This window comes from Natator depressus, chromosome 16 (genome assembly GCF_965152275.1).
Source record: "Natator depressus isolate rNatDep1 chromosome 16, rNatDep2.hap1, whole genome shotgun sequence".
Taxonomy (NCBI): domain Eukaryota; kingdom Metazoa; phylum Chordata; order Testudines; family Cheloniidae; genus Natator; species Natator depressus.
This window is the reverse complement of record NC_134249.1, coordinates 11600774-11617503: the sequence shown is the minus strand read 5'-3', so window position 1 is coordinate 11617503 and position 16730 is coordinate 11600774.

Here is a 16730-nt window from a genome sequence, read left to right as displayed (position 1 = left end):
ACCTGAGTCAGAGCCCGGGTTTAGTGTGCATGGTAGACATACTCTTTATGACTCACATGAAGCATGGGGGAAGCAGGGACCAAGCCATGACTTTCTGACACATGACCCCTTAGTCTGGGCTGATTGCAAGGTGCTAATTCAGCCCTTAGCATTTATTTCTACTACAGTAGTGCCTAGAGATCCTGATCAAGAGCAGGATACCATTGTGCTAGGCGCTGTACATAGTCAGAGAGAATTTATGTCCCAAACAGTTTGCAATTACACAGACTGGACAGACAAAGAGGCAGCATCATGGTCCCTTGTTTACAGATGGGAAACTGAGGCACAGAGTGATGCAGGACTGGCCCAAGGTCAAACAGGGAGTCTGTGGCAGAACCAGGAAATTCACCCAGCTCTCCTGAGTCCCAGACCAGTGCCTTATCCACAAAACCAGCCTTCCTTCCTATAGACTGTATTCCAGTCGAACCCCAAAAGGCCCCAACCAGGCTTACTGTTCTAGCTGCACTGTGTTTACACAGTATGACAGACGGTCCTTGGCCTAGAAAGCTCACCGTCATCCCCGGAGTGTCATTCTATTTCTTCCTTAAGGAACCCACCAGCAGCTGCTCCCTCCCCGAAAAGGTTCAGGAATCATTTCATAGGGCTGCAGGAAGGAGATGGTTAAAAGGGGTGGGAGGGGGAGAGTCGCCAGCCTTTCTGGTGATGGAATGTAAATAGTGTCTTGCAAAAGAGCCATTTATCAGTGAGATTATGGAATCTGTTTGAAGATTCCCCTGGAGGACGTACTAAAACGATGGCTCGTATGGAACTTAACGAGAGGTTTCGTGCAACACACCGGGCTCTGTGTAGGCAGGAACACTTGCCAAGAATTAAATCTGTGCTGGAAAGGTTAATAAATGCAGACACATGTTCTTGTTTGTAAGGCGCTCCTTGTTTGATTCCCCCCCACCCCCCAGGCTCTGGATGTTGTTACAACATGAGTCCTCTTCTCTGGTGCGTCTCAGGAGAGAGACCTCCCCCAGCCCTTCGGCTGTTCTGCTTTACTCGGTGTCCTCCTGTTTGGCTCTCTTCTGGCTGCCCACATGCCAGCAGCGGGGCATCATGTGAACTGTGAGGAGGTGGGTCATTTGATCTCTGTGCAGACAGCCTCCTGTACCCTGCACTGAAAGGAGAAGAAGAATGGGGGCCCGGGGTTCCAGAAAAGCCCAGTGTTGAGGGCCAGGCCAAGTGAACCGTCTTTGCTATCCAAGGGCCAGGGAGAGGACTCCCTGGTAGAGCCCTGCAGCGGGACTGGGATCTCACCGGTCCCGCAGGACCCACGGCCATAACAACAGGAGTGGGATTAATGAATAGTCCCGAGCAGGGCTGTGCTCCCCAGCTGCTCTGTCACTTGAGGGAAGGTGGAGCAGGAAATCCTGACGAGGATTCATGAGCCCATCTGCAGCAGTCAGGGCCAGGGGAAAGCAACCTGAGGCCAGAGGCACATCCCAGCATGGGGTCCCTATGTTGTGGTTCTTCCCTTCACTTAGAGGGGCAGTGGCTGGCAGGGGCCTCTCTTCCCAGAGAGGCAGGAGCAGTGGCACCCTGTAGGAGTGGCAGGAGGAACCCCTGTCCTCGACGGAGCGGCAGCAGCCTCAGTAGGGACCCTCCCAGTGCTTCCTGCAGCAGATGGAATGTATCTGCTTGGTTGGGTGGGCTAGGACCGCTCCACTCATACAAAGTCTTCTGCTAGGGGGGTGCTGGCAGGGCCCCCTGAGGAGCGGACCTTGGAGTTCCTGCTCCCATGGAGATGCATGGGGCAGTTCCGTTGTCTCAGAATGATTGTGTCAGGCTCTCTGTACACTCAGGTAGATGTTGCTGCGTCGGTTACATTTGTGAGCTTTTCTTTACAACCACAAGGGCTAAACTGGAAGCTGAGATTCTGCCCTCATCACCTGACTCCAGGAGCTGGGGCCCAAGATTGAGTCGATAGTTTCTAGGCCTTCATCCGGCCCTAGGAAGAATTAAATGAAGAATTAAAGAATTCCATGCAAACAGAATGATTTAACAGGAGTGGATTTCTGTTCCTACCTGGCATGGGACTTATACACAACTCCCAGAATGAGGACCTGAACACCATTTCTCTGTGGCTTGCAATGAGCTTTAGTATTCTGTAGGGATGGGGCTGGGAGGAGCAGCTCCGAGCTAGACTGTCACACTCTCTGGACTGATGGTGGTCCCAAACCAAATCCCCAGATTTGCACATCCCTGAACTTTGGGATGGTTCAGATCGGAACCTGAACTCTGTGAGTTGGGCCCACAAATAGACACTGGGAGTAGCCCATGGGACCAGAGTCAAAGGTGGAATTTGCTGTTTCCCTGATGTCTTGATCCTTCTAACTCCTGCCACACAGGCGGAATTTGCCCTAATGATTTCAGGCCAGCATTTTCCACAGTGGCCACTCAAGTGTCAGTTCCTCCATTTTTGGCTGCCCAATTTCAGACACTTTCTGAGTTTCAGAAAGTGCGAGGCACCCTGTCATAAATATAAAGGGAAGGGTAACAACCTTTATGTATGCAGTAATGTAAAATCCCTCTTGGCCAGAGGTACAGAATCCCCTTACCTGTAAGGGGTTAAATCAGTTCAGTTAACCTAGTTGGCACCTGACCAGAAGGAACAATGGGGAAAGAAGATACTTTCAAATCGGGGGTGAGGGGGGAGACGCTTTGTTTTTGTGCTCTGTGTGTGTTCTCTCCGAGACAAAGAGACAGACCAAGCAAGTAATCCAGCTCCTACTGAAATGATACATCTAATATTACAGAAATAGTAAGTAATAGCAAGGAATGTGTTAGATTATCTTTTGTTTTAGCTTGTGAATTTTTTCTGTGCTAAGAAGGAGGTTTATCCCTGTTTTTTTGTAACTTTAAAGTTTTGCCTAGGGCGGGAATCCTCTGTGTTTTAAGTCTTATTACCCTGTAAAATTACCTTCCATCCTGATTTTACAGAGGTGCTTCTTTTACTTTTTTTTCTTTATAATAACGTTCTGTTTTTTAAGAATCTAATTGGTTTTTAGTGTCCTAAAAACCCAAGGGTCTGGTCTGTGCTCACCTTGTTTACCTATGTGGTTGGTAGATTATTCTCAAGCCTCCCTGGGAAAGGGGGGGAAGGGGCTTGGGGGAATATTTTGGGGAAATAGGAACTCCAAGTGGTCCTTTTCCTGAATCTTTGTCTAACTCACTTGGTGGTGGAAGCAGTACTCATCCAAGGACAAGGAAGGATTTGTGCCTTGGGGAAGTTTTTAACCTAATCATAGAATCATAGAATATCAGGGTTGGAAGGGACCTCAGGAGGTCATCTAGTCCAACCCCCTGCTCAAAGCAGGACCGATCCCCAATTAAATCATCCCAGCCAGGGCTTTGTCAAGCCTGACCTTAAAAACTTCTAAGGAAGAAGATTCCACCCCCTCCCTAGATAACTCATTCCAGTGTTTCACCACCCTCCTAGTGAAAAACTTTTTCCTAATATCCAACCGAAATCTCCCCCACTGCAACTTGAGACCATTACTCGTTGTTCTGTCATCTGCTACCACTGAGAACAGTCTAGATCCATCCTCTTTGGAACCCCCTTTCAGGTAGTTGAAAGCAGCTATCAAATCCCCCCTCATTCTTCTCTTCTGTAGACTAAACATCCCCAGTTCCCTCAGCCTCTCCTCATAACTCATGTGTTCCAGTCCCCTAATCATTTTTGTTGCCCTCTGCTGGACTCTTTCCAATTTTTCCACATCCTTCTTGTAGTGTGGGGCCCAAAACTGGACACAGTACTCCAGATGAGGCCTCACCAATGTCAAATAGAGGGGAACGATCACGTCCCTCAATCTGCTGGCAATGCCCCTACTTATACATCCCCAAATGCCATTGGCCTTCTTGGCAACAAGGGCACACTGTTGACTGATATCCAGCTTCTCGTCCACTGTAACCCCTAGGTCCTTTTCTGCAGAACTGCTGCCGAGCCATTCGGTCCCTAGTCTGTAGCGGTGCATGGGGTTCTTCCGTCCTAAGTGCAGGACTCTGCACTTGTCCTTGTTGAACCTCATCAGATTTCTTTTGGCCCAATCCTCCAATTTGTCTAGGTCCCTCTGTATCCTATCCCTACCCTCCAGCGTATCTACCTCTCCTCCCAGTTTAGTGTCATCTGCAAACTTGCTGAGGGTGCAATCCACACCATCCTCCAGACCATTTATGAAGATATTGAACAAAACCGGCCCCAGGACCGACCCTTCTAAGCTGGTAGAAATAAGCTTAGGGGGTCTTTCATGCGGGTTCCCACATCTGTACCCTAGAGTTCAGAGTGGGGAGGGAACCCTGACACACACCCCTACTCCTCTGGCCTCCGGTGGATACTCGGTGCCTCTGAAAATCAGACCCAGGTTGGGCACCTCAATCCATCTCCCATTAGCATTCATAGACGGAATCTCATTAGGGTCGCCAACAGTCCCTTATTACGAGGGACATCCCTTATTTTTTCATCTCTGAACAACAAGATCGGGAGTTGCTGAGTGCTGCAAAAAGCAGCAAGCAATGCCCCTGGAGGGAATGTAGCTGAGTGCTGCGTATTGCTGCTACTACTAATGCTGATAATAATAATCATGATGATGAGCTCGGGAGGAGGGGTGGGGCAAGGGGGCTAAGAAAACAGCCCCTTTATTTGAAATCCAGTGCTGACAACCCTAAATCTCATTGACTTCAGTGGGAGCTGAACTGGCCTTCTAAATGTGGAGGTATTCAAAATCCTGGGAGATCTGGCCTTAAAATCTCTGAATCCACGCAAACTTTGTCTCCATTTCTAGTTAAGGCTAGGCACTGCCTCTCCACCCCAGCTCTGCACTGCATCTCTTACCCTTCTCCTCTTCATAAAGGCTCTTGAATGTCTGCATTCGAATCCATTCCCTCCTTTATTACTATGATTTTGGTAACCTGTCTCCAGATACATCGTTAAGACAATCAGCCCCCTTCCCCCACCAGTTCCATCCTAATCATGCATCCGTATCGGGGTGCTGGGACAATTTTTATAGTGGGGGTGTGAGAGCCACTGAACCAAACTGTAAACCCTGGATATAGTGGAAAGTACGTCAATTCAGGGGGTGCTGCAGCACCCCTAGTTCCAGCACCTATGGTCTGTATCACTCGTGTCCTGACCTTCACCCTACATGATCATCATCATAATCCTCCAAACCCTTCCACAGCTGCCTCTGGGCAAGTCAGCCTTTCAGGCCTGCACTGGCCTTTCCCCACGGCAGTCAGGGCGTGCTATAATCGTTGCATTCTAGAGCTCATGTGCTTACCAGACTTCAATTTGCAGCATATTTGCTCTGTTTTCCTGCACCTCTTCCTGGGCCCTGTTTATTATAGAATACAGGAGAGATTAATTAAGCAGGCCCCTGTGTCTGTCTGAGGGCAGCTCATCTTCACTCCTGGGCCCTGTAAAATCAGGGAAAGCCATTGATTGAAACACAGCGTTGGAACTAATCTTTCTCCTTCGTATTATTCTCCCTGCCTCTGAATTAATTTACAATTTCACTTACTTGCTCCAAGCCGAGGAACCTCTCTTCTTTCTGATATGTGTCGTTCATCCTTCCAGGCCTGGTCTGTAGCTGATTTTTGCTGATACAAGAAAGTTCATAGACCCATAGATGCTTTGCTTCCTTGAATGGGACAGGAGGATAACTCTCAATCAGTGATGTATTTAGGCATCTCTTCAATGTGCAGGATTTGGGCGGGGAAGATAGAAATTGCCCTAATCAGGCTTTTCAGGAGCCAGGAATGAATGAAAGAGTGGAGCTTCCAATATTCAGAGAGGGCAGCCTGGATCAAAGGATGTTGAGCTACAGTAATCATCTTCCCTTTCAGGGTGTGAGCAACTTTTACACCTATATCAAACTTCGGAGTGTCACCCTACCTCTTTCTGATATTACAGCCCCCCGTCTCCTTCTCCATCCTTGCGGATGAGGGGTTTACTGTCTTTAAGACCCTGTTTATACAGCGCTTAGAACAATAAACAGCAGGAACAATGGAACAGACGCCTAGGGAGGTCATGGAAGCTCCATCACTGGAGGTTTTCAAAAGGAGGCTGTGTAGGCATCTGCCTTGGATGGTTTAGACACAACAAATCCTGCATCTTGGCAGGGGGTGAGACTAGATGACCCTTGCCATCCCTTCTAACCCTATGGTTCCATGCTTCTAATGGGGTTCTGGTTCATGTTCGGGGCTCATAGGTGCTACCGCAATACAAATAAAAAATAACAACAACAATGGTCCTGAGTGGTGAGGAGACCTCTGCTGAACAATACAAGGAACTTCTGACCAAACCTCCCAAATGGTTTCTTATTGAACCAAGCCCCAACCAACCTGAGGAATTACGAGTTGGTGAGCCTATGAGGTCCTGAGCACATTCTGTATGGTGCTGAGATATCCCTCAACTCCTGCTGACATCAGTGGGTAGTTAAATGCGGAGAAGAGCTACTAGGATGATCGGAAGAATGGAGAGCCCATCTGATGAGAGGATAATGAAAGTTTGGCTTGTTTAGCTTAGCAGAATGAAGGCTGGGAGGGGAGCTCATTGATCTCCATAAATACATCAGGGGAGGGGAGTGTAAACACCAAGGAGGGAAAAGAACTATTTAAGCTAAAGGACAATGCTGGCACCAGAACAAAAGGGTAGAAACTGGCCACAAATAAATTGAGTCTGGAGATCAGAAGAAAGTTTCTAACCATCAGAGAAGTGAGGTTCTGGAACAGTCTCTCTATAGAAAAGGGGGTAGGGGAGCAAACAGCCTAGTTTTAAGATGGAGCTCATAAATTTATGAATGAGATTCTGCAATGGATTTGCCTGTGATAGCAGGGGGGTAGACCAGATGACTCAGGAGGTCCCTTCTAGTCCCACGTTCCTATGAATGGTGATAACACCCAAAATAAATGCTCTCTGAGAAACAGGAGTAGAGAGTACAGAGCCATGGGGCTTCCCTTACTTCTGGTGTCCCCTTATTCTTCCTATCTAGCCTTGAAATCCCATGATATGGAGAGACCCAACACCTAGCAGAGGAGAAGTACGGTGTCATGGATAAGCAGTGAGTGTGGATGTGCACATGTGCAAGTGACCGTTGCAGTCTAATGTCTGGTCCCACAGAGGCACTAAGTTCCCTGTTACTAATACACCTCACAGGGATTCTAAACCTTAGCTTATGGATCTATGGATTAATAAATATGGCTCTGTCAGAAGCCTTCAATGAAATTCCTTGCGTCTGCCATAGAGGGTCACTAGAGAGCAATGTGAGATATTCCAGATAACTACCAGCCTGAGAACAAGGACCTGAGATCAGATGTGTGTTGTCTCCTGTGTTGATGTTTTTTAATCATTTTCTTGTTATTAAAGACCCAGTGTGGGGCTGTCTGGGCTCATCTCATCTCCACTCTCAGCCTTTCTGGAAGTACCTGCATCTCACTTATAATTAGAGCCGGTTGAAACGTTTCAAAAAAATCGAAATTTCGAGGGAAATTTTTCACAACCATTTTTCAATTTATCAGACATGCACTCATATCCCCACTACAGCAATCCGCCAGGAGCAGATAGAGGGTAATTTGTCACCGAGGTGTTTAAAGCTGGGACTGGCAAACTTGCCACGTGTGGCCCACATCTCAATAAGGAGATTGTCCTGTGGGCATCTCTCTTCGAGTTCACTATTGCACAGCCCCACCTTTGTGATTATGTCACATCTCAGTGCCACCATCAGCAGTGGCTTAGATGAAAAAGTAGCACCAGGGAAAGTCTTTTACCTGGCATTAGGAGTTGGAAACAAAGAGGAGGGGCTAGTGTTATGGGACCAGCCAGCTCCCCAAGCACCACCTCTGAATGCACTCTTTGGCAGTCTCCAGGATAGGGAGCTCACATGCCATGCTTAGTGCAGGAGGATTAGGATGGGTGGAGAATCCAGTGAGGTTACAACCCCACCCTTCTCCCCTTACCTCCTCCATCCCATCCTCATGGAGCTCAGTGCTGGAATTTCCTCCATGTGAACATCCACCTGGAATAATACTAATTACCCCCTCCCAATCTCCCATCTGGTTTCATAAAGTGGATCCTGCCTTAGGTCCTCACACTAAGTTGGCTGTCCCTCAGCCCAAAATGGAGCACTCTCCTTACCCTGAAATTGGCCATAGGTCGGCGCAGTGCCAAACCAATTTCTCTCCACCCTTTCACTCTCTGCCACCACTTAAGAAATTGACTCATCTGCGGACAAACCTATGTGACAGGCACATCCAACCATTCAAGGAAGCTTCCCAGGTGGGATGGGATGTTCAAAGTGTGCACCAGATTGCAGCTGACACCCGCAATGCTGATTTCTCCTTCTCCATATAATCATAATGGGATCTCGGCAATAAAGATGGATTTGTTAATTTCCATCTCTTCTCACTTTCTCCTTTAATCACTGTCAGGCATAAATTAATTTCAACTTAAAGAGCTTTCAGAGAGATTCTGTCATTGTCTAGGGCACTTAAAGGTTGCAAACGAGGATGATCCTGGAATGTTTTCTTCTCAATCTCTGATGCTTGTGCCAGGAATGAAGTGGAGTGAGATGTTCGTTCAGTGGTTTGGGTCCAGCTCAAACTTAGCTACCGGGGGCTAGTTTTCTGTTCCCCTGACTGCAAACCTTTTCTCTCACCAGAATCTATGCTACATATCAGAGCCCATCCAATTTCCTGTCACATAAGACCTCAAGGAGCTAGTGGTCCCACTGGAGCTGTTGGGCTGGGTTCTGGGAATGTGCAAAAGGCATGTGAGCAAATGCAGCCTTCTCCTCAATCCTGTGCAGTTGCTGTGCGGAGTCTCATGTGTGTGTGTTTCAGTCTCATGGCTAGAGGAACCCTTCCTGGCTTTAGGGCAGCTGTCTTTTAATGCTAGACGGGACAAAAGCAGGTCATGCCACCAACAAGGAGGCCTGTTACCATCCACAATACCATCTCCTGTTGTTCTCTCTGAGACTTCAGGGAAACTGCTGTAGGTTCTATAACTTCCCCAGACTAAGGGCAAATTTCCAGATATTAATGCAAAGAGTGTGACAATAAAATGCAACTTTTGTGCATGCCAAATATGTAACTGCTCCCACTAAGAGGTTCTTATTCACACAATCACCCTTTTAGCATGTGCAAATGTGATTTTATTCCAGCCCAGTGGATGTGCATGGCATTTTGGTGGGTGAACCCTCTGGGTGGGATCTTCAAAAGCACAATTGTATTTGTGCTCCTAAATCACTTAGACACTTCTGAAAATCACACCGTTTGTGTCCTACTTTAAACAGGTGGAAAGGCCAGGGAGAGATGCTGCTGCAGAAGGCTACTTAAAGAAACCAATGGGAGTAAATTAGTTAAAAAAGACTTTCTCCAAAAAATTGCAATGAATAATTTATCATTTCTACTATTAAAAATTCAGTGGAGATGAAAATTTCAGGGTGATAATTAGCAAATCTCTATACTTCCAGAAAAAGTGCTCTACATGAAGAATTATCTATCTATAGCTACAGCTCTCCTTCTATACCTAGCTAGCTAATCAGGACACATGTACAGTGGCCACCCCTTAAAAATCTGTACTGCGTCTCAAAATGCCAATTATTTTTCACAGGAAATTTTGAAAACCATAGTTGTTTTTTGGAGTGGGCTTGTTTTTCACTTGTTAGTTTTAATTTCCTATGAAAATGTTTCAGTTGTTCAACAAAAAAAAACCCCCAAACCATAAATTAAAAAAAACCCAACAACTGTTGGTTAAAATTTTTCATTTTCTGGTTCTTCAAAACCCAGGAAGTTTTGACCAAAATTGAAAATTGAAAGTAGCATTGACTTTCAAAGCATTGGTTTGAAAATCATTGATTTTGAAAATTGAAAATTTCTACAAAAAACCCCCCACAACTCATTTTGGTCAAAAGGCCATTTTTCATCCAAAAATGTTTGGACGCAAATTTTTTGATCTAAAAATATATCTTGCATAATGACAGGTTTCAGAGGAGCAGCCGCGTTAGTCTGTATTCGCAAAAAGAAAAGGAGGACTTGTGGCACCTTAGAGACTAACCCATTTATTTGAGCATAAGCTTTCGTGAGCTACAGCTCACTTCATCGGATGCATTCAGTGGAAAATACAGTGGGGAGATTTATATACACAGAGAACATGAAACAATGGGTGTTACCATTTCCACTGAATGCATCGGATGAAGTGAGCTGTCGCTCACGCAAGCTTATGCTCAAATAAATTGGTTAGTCTCTAAGGTGCCACAAGTCCTCCTTTTTTTAAAAAAAAAAATCAGTTTCCCCAAAGAGCGTTATTTCATGTTACCTACTCATGTGTAATATTCCTTATCTTTTCTATCCAAAAGTTATAGGGATGCTGAAATGACTGACAGTGACATTATTTACTGAAGGTAATTAGTATGTTTCAGGGCTGTCCACTTCATTACCATAAAAGAGAGCTTTCCCCTCTGCCCAACCTTTCCTCCCTCCTCTTTTAAGTCTCCATTGTCCAAACCTTCCCTTTTTAAAACCCATCTTTCTCTTCCTTTCCTAACCCTTTAAAATTCCAGCCACCTTATTTATCCAGCAACTATTCCATATCCCTCTCCCTGCCCCTTAGTTATGTCATAAGGCCACCTCCGTGTCCTCTGAGGCCAGCTCCCTGCCCCCAATGACTCTGTGTCAATCCCATGCTTTCCCCAGCTGCATTTCCTTTTAAGTGCTTTGAAACACTGCAGTTTCCAGCCTCCCAGGCAGCCAGTTGGCACCTTTTCAAATGAGCCGCTGAATGGCAAATGCACAGATACACTGGGATAAAATGAGCTCCTCTTATTGATTTTCCAAACCAATATGGCACTGATGCTGCCTCTTTGTGCCATTTCCCTCCTCTGCCAGGAGGCATTCTCACCCCTTCCATCATTTTAATTAGACATTACACCTGACACAAATGCCGAGTTGATTAACCTTAAAGGAGCAGAATAGGTTCTCCAATCGTTAACACAGGGCCCCTGACACATTATAACTCATGCTAACATGTGCTGTTGCACAAACTCACAGCTTCGTCGGCTCACTTTCCAAAGCCACAATGTGAAGTAATAACATCTACAGAGAGCTTTTTATGAGCCTGTCTCCCATAATAATGCTATAAACGCAAGATTTAAAAGATGGATCGCTCCGGAGTCCGCAGACTTCACTTTTTAATGTTTACATAAACGCACCTTTTCTGCAGTGGTTTCGAATGGTGGGCCTTCCCAAGGTGCCGAGGCTCAGCCCTGACCAACCTTTCCTTCCCACGCAAGCGGCTCTCAGCTGGAGGCACAGCCCTCCGATGGGCTTGTCCCCCCCCCCGCCCCCCAACACACATACGCTGCTTCCTCTTCTTGTCTGGTGGGACTAAAGCTGCACAAGCGTCAAGGAGAGTCATTCATCACGCCTTGAGCTCTCCCGTGAGCTCTGCATTTGCCGTGAGAGTTCCCAGTGTCGGAAAGAGCCATTCAGCATTAATGTTCCTTTATTGTGTACCACACAGAAGACAAAAGGAGAAGAATTAAGCTGGGAAACCTCTGCTTTATTAAAAGGCAGTAGCTAGATGAGCTGCTTTCTTGTCTGCATCCAATACACAGTCAGCCTGTGGAATTCATTTCCAGGAGATGTTGTGAAGGCCAGAAGTATAACTGGGTTCAAAAAAGAACTAGATAAGTTCACAGAGGATAGGTTCATCAAAGGCTATTTGTCAGGGATGCAACCCCATGTTCTGGATGTCCCCAAACCTCTGACTTGTAGAAGCTGGGACTGGATGACAGGGGATGGATGCATCACTGGATATATTGCCCTGTTCTGTTCACTCCCTCTGAAGCATCTGGCTCCTGATGCCAGCGTGAGCTCTGCCTAAATAAGGACTGTACAACTATGGAGGAAGGGTATGTCCTTTGAAGCAGTGAATGTTAGCATTAAAGTCTCTCCCATTCACTTGCACATCTGTGGGGGATGACCCAGGGGAGTCTCCCAAGGCAGTTTGATTTGACATAGTGATAGCAAGAGAAGAAACCACTAAAACAGAGAAGAAACAAGGCTGTTCCAAGGATCATGGAGCTACAAGTGACTCCAAGGTTATTCAGGGTTGTAAGATTCTATTCACTTTTCTTTAAAATGCAATACATCCCCAACCATAACACTATCCATTTTTTCCTGGGAAAGTGTATTTCAATTGCACACAGTCTTTTATCTGAGCTAGGAGGGCTAGACCCTTGGCTGATGTTACTCCCTTGGAATAAATGGAACTGCATCTATTTACACCAGTTGTGGGTCTGGGTGAAGATCTTTAAACTGGATGTTTGGTTCTAAATTGGGAGCTTTCTTTCTCTAACTCCCCCCCCACCCCCCACTGTAAGAAAAAATATCCTGAACTGGATGTTGTGGCCAGGTAGAATGAGCCCAAGGTGTAGCTACAGGAACACCAGGAGAATAAGAGCTGGAGTTTAGACCCACAGCCTTCTTAGACCAAACTCTGAGTTAAAGAGAACCCTACCCTATGGGAAATCTGCTCATGGTCCTCACTTTCAGGCCCAGAGGTGAGGCTGATGTGAAAAGTTCTTTGGAGAATGTGGTCAGGACCATGGAGAGCGCCCAGAACGGTTTGACTCCACCCATTCCATGAAGCAACATTCTCTAATTTTCCCCATTTCTTGATGCCCAGCTGTAGACATTTGGGAACTGGTTTCCACAGGCACTAAGCACCCAGAACACCAGCTGAAGACAATGGGAGTTGTGGGTGCTCTGCTACTCTGGAAATCAGGTCCAAGGTAGTTAAATTTTTGCACCCCACATAGCAAGGAACCCAAAATAAGAGGCCACTTTTGTGTGTGTGTGTGGGGGGGGGAATGGTGGCACTGGCCTCCACTTGAACAGGTCTGTTTGCACACTGCCTTCTGCTCAAAGTTCTGCCACAACCACTGTCCTCGGAGACATGTGAGGTCTCTTGGTATAAAAGACAGGAAGCTCCTGAAATATCCTAAAACTGGTGCTCTTTATTTTCCAGGGCTTTGGCAAATGGAGGGACATGATACAGGCTGCAATTTGGCGTTTGAGAAACATAAAAATCAACTCTCACCCTGTCAGCCCATCTATTCCATGCTTGGGGTATAAGTCCTTTGGGTCTGTTTTCATTCCCATTTGTTTATTTTCTGGGGTGGAGGGTGAGTAGCTGCCATGGGATTTGCTTTGTTCCTTCTGTCAGTGTGTTTTTAGGTCATGGCAAAGGCACCTAGAGCCCGGGAGAGGCCTATTGTTAAAGGTTCATTGTGAATCATAAGAAAATAAATAAACTCCTCCTTTCCTTCAGTGGGAATTGAGAGTATTCAGCCTCTCCTGAGCACAGGCCCTAAATCTGTATAATGGGACCCAGTGGAAATAGATCCTTAACCTGTAATCCCTGGCCGTTTGCTTAGGAAACAAGTCTCCCAGGCCAAGCCCCTTCCATCGAGTGAGAAAACATGCAGCCTTATTTAGAAAGCATCTTAGCTCAGAATCCAGTTTATATCCTTCCTGGAGTAGAGTGCAGTGGGTGGAGGCAAGTTCATTCATCTGCTTCTCCAGCACAAACACACATGCACAATCTCCATCAAGCCAGAAGAATGACTCTGTCTGTGTGTATGAGTACATATCCCACAGCAGCTGACGCAAGGGTGCGCATTGTTAGCACAGGGCTACAAATGATACAAATGTCTATCGGAGACCAGTTCATCATAACAAAATTAGCTCAGTGAGTCTTCACATAAATCAAATCAAATATCACTTTCCAAGGCAGTGAGAGAAGAGCCAATCTTTCTTTGCCACGGGGGGGAAGGGGGCTGGGGGGAATGCAGATACATCTTTATGTAACACAGTGGATGAGTGGTTAAAAAATGCAGTCTTTGGGTGTAACCTAATCAATTTGGGCTGGGTGGGCGACTCCTGATTCAGCAGGATCCGTGCCAGGGAGCAGATGGAAATAAATAACTTCTCTCCGATTAGGTAGAGAAATGATTGGAGATGTATGGATTCTGATGAGAGCCCCGGCTAGTTAACACCGACTGCTCTGGGGATTGGGTTATTTCTTTGCCCTGTATTAAAAAATAGCCACCTTGGGCCAGCACCATGTTTTTTTTAATTAGGCTGCCCAATTGGCATTGAGCCAGGATTTCAATGAAGAGACCTCCAAGAATTTCCAGGTCCTGTGGATGAGCAATAAGGCGTGGTTTCCATCACCTGGGAGTTCCCTCTGAGGTAATACCGGGAAGAGAATTCCTGCAGGGGTATGGCAGGGCATAATTTCCCATGGGTACTTGCAGGGATTCAACCATTTGAAAGTATGTCTGTGCAGGATGTGAGATTCATCTGCTTGATGTTAATTTCTGGGGTTCTGGGATTCCATATGGGGACCATTTGGTTTTCAGCCACCAGGAATCCCTAGAAAGTGATTCTTTGGCAGACCGATAGGTAGGGCCCTACCAACTTCAGAACTATGAAAAATGCATCATGGACCATGAAATCTGGTCTTCCCCATGAAATCTGGCTATTGTAGGGGTACCACGGTATCGCCACCCTTACTTCTGTGCCGCCTTCAGACCTGGGCGGCTAGAACCCAGGGACCCAGCCCAGAAGGCAGCATCGCTGTCAGCAGCAGTGTAGAAGGAAGGGTGGCATGATCTGGTATTGCCACCCTTACTTCTGCACTGCTGCTGGCAGCAGCACTGACTTCAGAGCTGGGTGTGGATGCCTCCAGGAGGCCTCTCCTCCTTCCGTGGTGTGGAGACCTCCCCCAAGGTGCTTTCTGACATTTGGCAGGTCTCCAATGCAGGAGGTTTTTGAGAATTCTCTATGATGGACTCTCTGGGAATACATTTGGGGGTTCCTGTGTCGAGATTCACAGATTCCAAGGCCAGAAGGGCCCATTGTGATCATCTGGTCTGATATCCTGTATAGCATGGGCCAGAGAACTTTCCGGAATTAATTCCTATCTGAACTAGAGCAGATCTTTAAAAAAAATCCAGTCGTGATTCAAAAATTGCTAGTGATGGAGAATCCACCATGACCTTTGGTAAATTGTTCCAATGGCTAATTACTCACCCTGTTAAAATCTGCTCCTTATTACTAGTCTGGGTTTGTCTAACTTGCAGCCATTGGGTCTTGTTAGACCTTTGTCTGCTAGACTGAAGAGTTCTTTGTAATAAAATGTTTGTTCTCCATGTAGATACTTGAAGACTGTGATCAAGTCACCCCTTAACCTTCCCTTTGTTAAGCTAAACAGATTGAGCTCTTTGAATCTGTCACCAGAAGGCATGTTTTCAAGTTGCATGGATGGAATGTACCCCTGACCCACTTCCCGCCGGCAACGGCAGAGAATAACGGATGAAGCAGAAAATGGACACTCTCTTTCCTTCCCTGTCTTCAGAGTGGTGTGTCAGTGTGCAGTCTGCAATATCACCTCACATTGACCTCTCTGGAGAGGGGCAATGGGCTGTTCTCATTTCAAAGGATCCTGAGCTGCTGTGTTGATGGGTTCAGCGTCCCTACATAATCCTGCCCAGGGATGAGTTAGAGAATCCTGCACAATGAGCGCTCTGCTCGTGGACCTCCCTTTCAGCCCCAGAGGTGGGGCAGATGTGGAAGGCACCCAGCTGCCATGCAATTCACTAGCTGCAGCAGCTGACAGCTTAGTTCTGCTACCTCCATGTTTTTGCACATGCCGGAGGATTCCTGGTACTTGTGACATCAGAGGCTATAGCCCTTGCTCTTATCTCAGTACCAGCATGGGTGAGAAGGGGATTATTAGTATTTACAATGCGGTAGCCCTGAGATGCCTTCACTAGCACTGGTTCTTTTGTGCTTGGCTCTCTACAGACATTAGAGCCAATGACAGTGCTGGCCCCAAAGAGCTAATCTGCGATGATGCAACATGGAACCCACCCCACCTCCCTAGATGAGAGATGCACAGCAAGGGTAAGTCCCCTACTTTTGCAAGACAGTGAATGCTGCATCCAGCATCATTCCTCTCATCCCTATAGATGGCTCATTCGGCCACCAAACAGCAACAGAATCTCCAGCAGCCCCTGGGGAATGAGCTGGTGTTTCCAAGTCCAGGTTCTAGGGGACAAGTGTCCACATCACAAAAATGATGATCGCAACTGCCACTAATGGATACCATTGATGGCATCCCCCCTAGGGAGGGCAAGCACTGAATAGTCCTCAAACTACCACCCCATAGAGATGGCCTCTCCAGGGCATGGTTGAGACATGTTGATGGTTTGCCTAAACAGAGAACTTTGGCCTGCAGAGCTGTCAGGCCCATATAGTTTTCTTTCATTGCCAGTTTATCTGAATGTTGGTGCCAGAGAGAACATAAGAACAGCCATACTCAGTCAGACTCATGGTCCAGCTAGCCCAGGATCCTGTCTCTAACAGTGGCCAGTGCCAGGTGCTTCAGGGGGAATGAACAGAACATGGCAATTTGGAGAGACCCACCCATCTTCCCCTCTGTGGTTCTGACAGTCAGAGGTTTACAGATGTCTCGGGGTTGCATCCCTTACTAATAACCATTGATGGACCCATCCTGTATCCTGGGCTTTATCAATTCCCTTAATAAAACTGCTTAAAGCCAAACCCAAGCATCAGCACAAAGGACAGGTCTCTGCCTCCAGACCCCAACACATATCAGGACC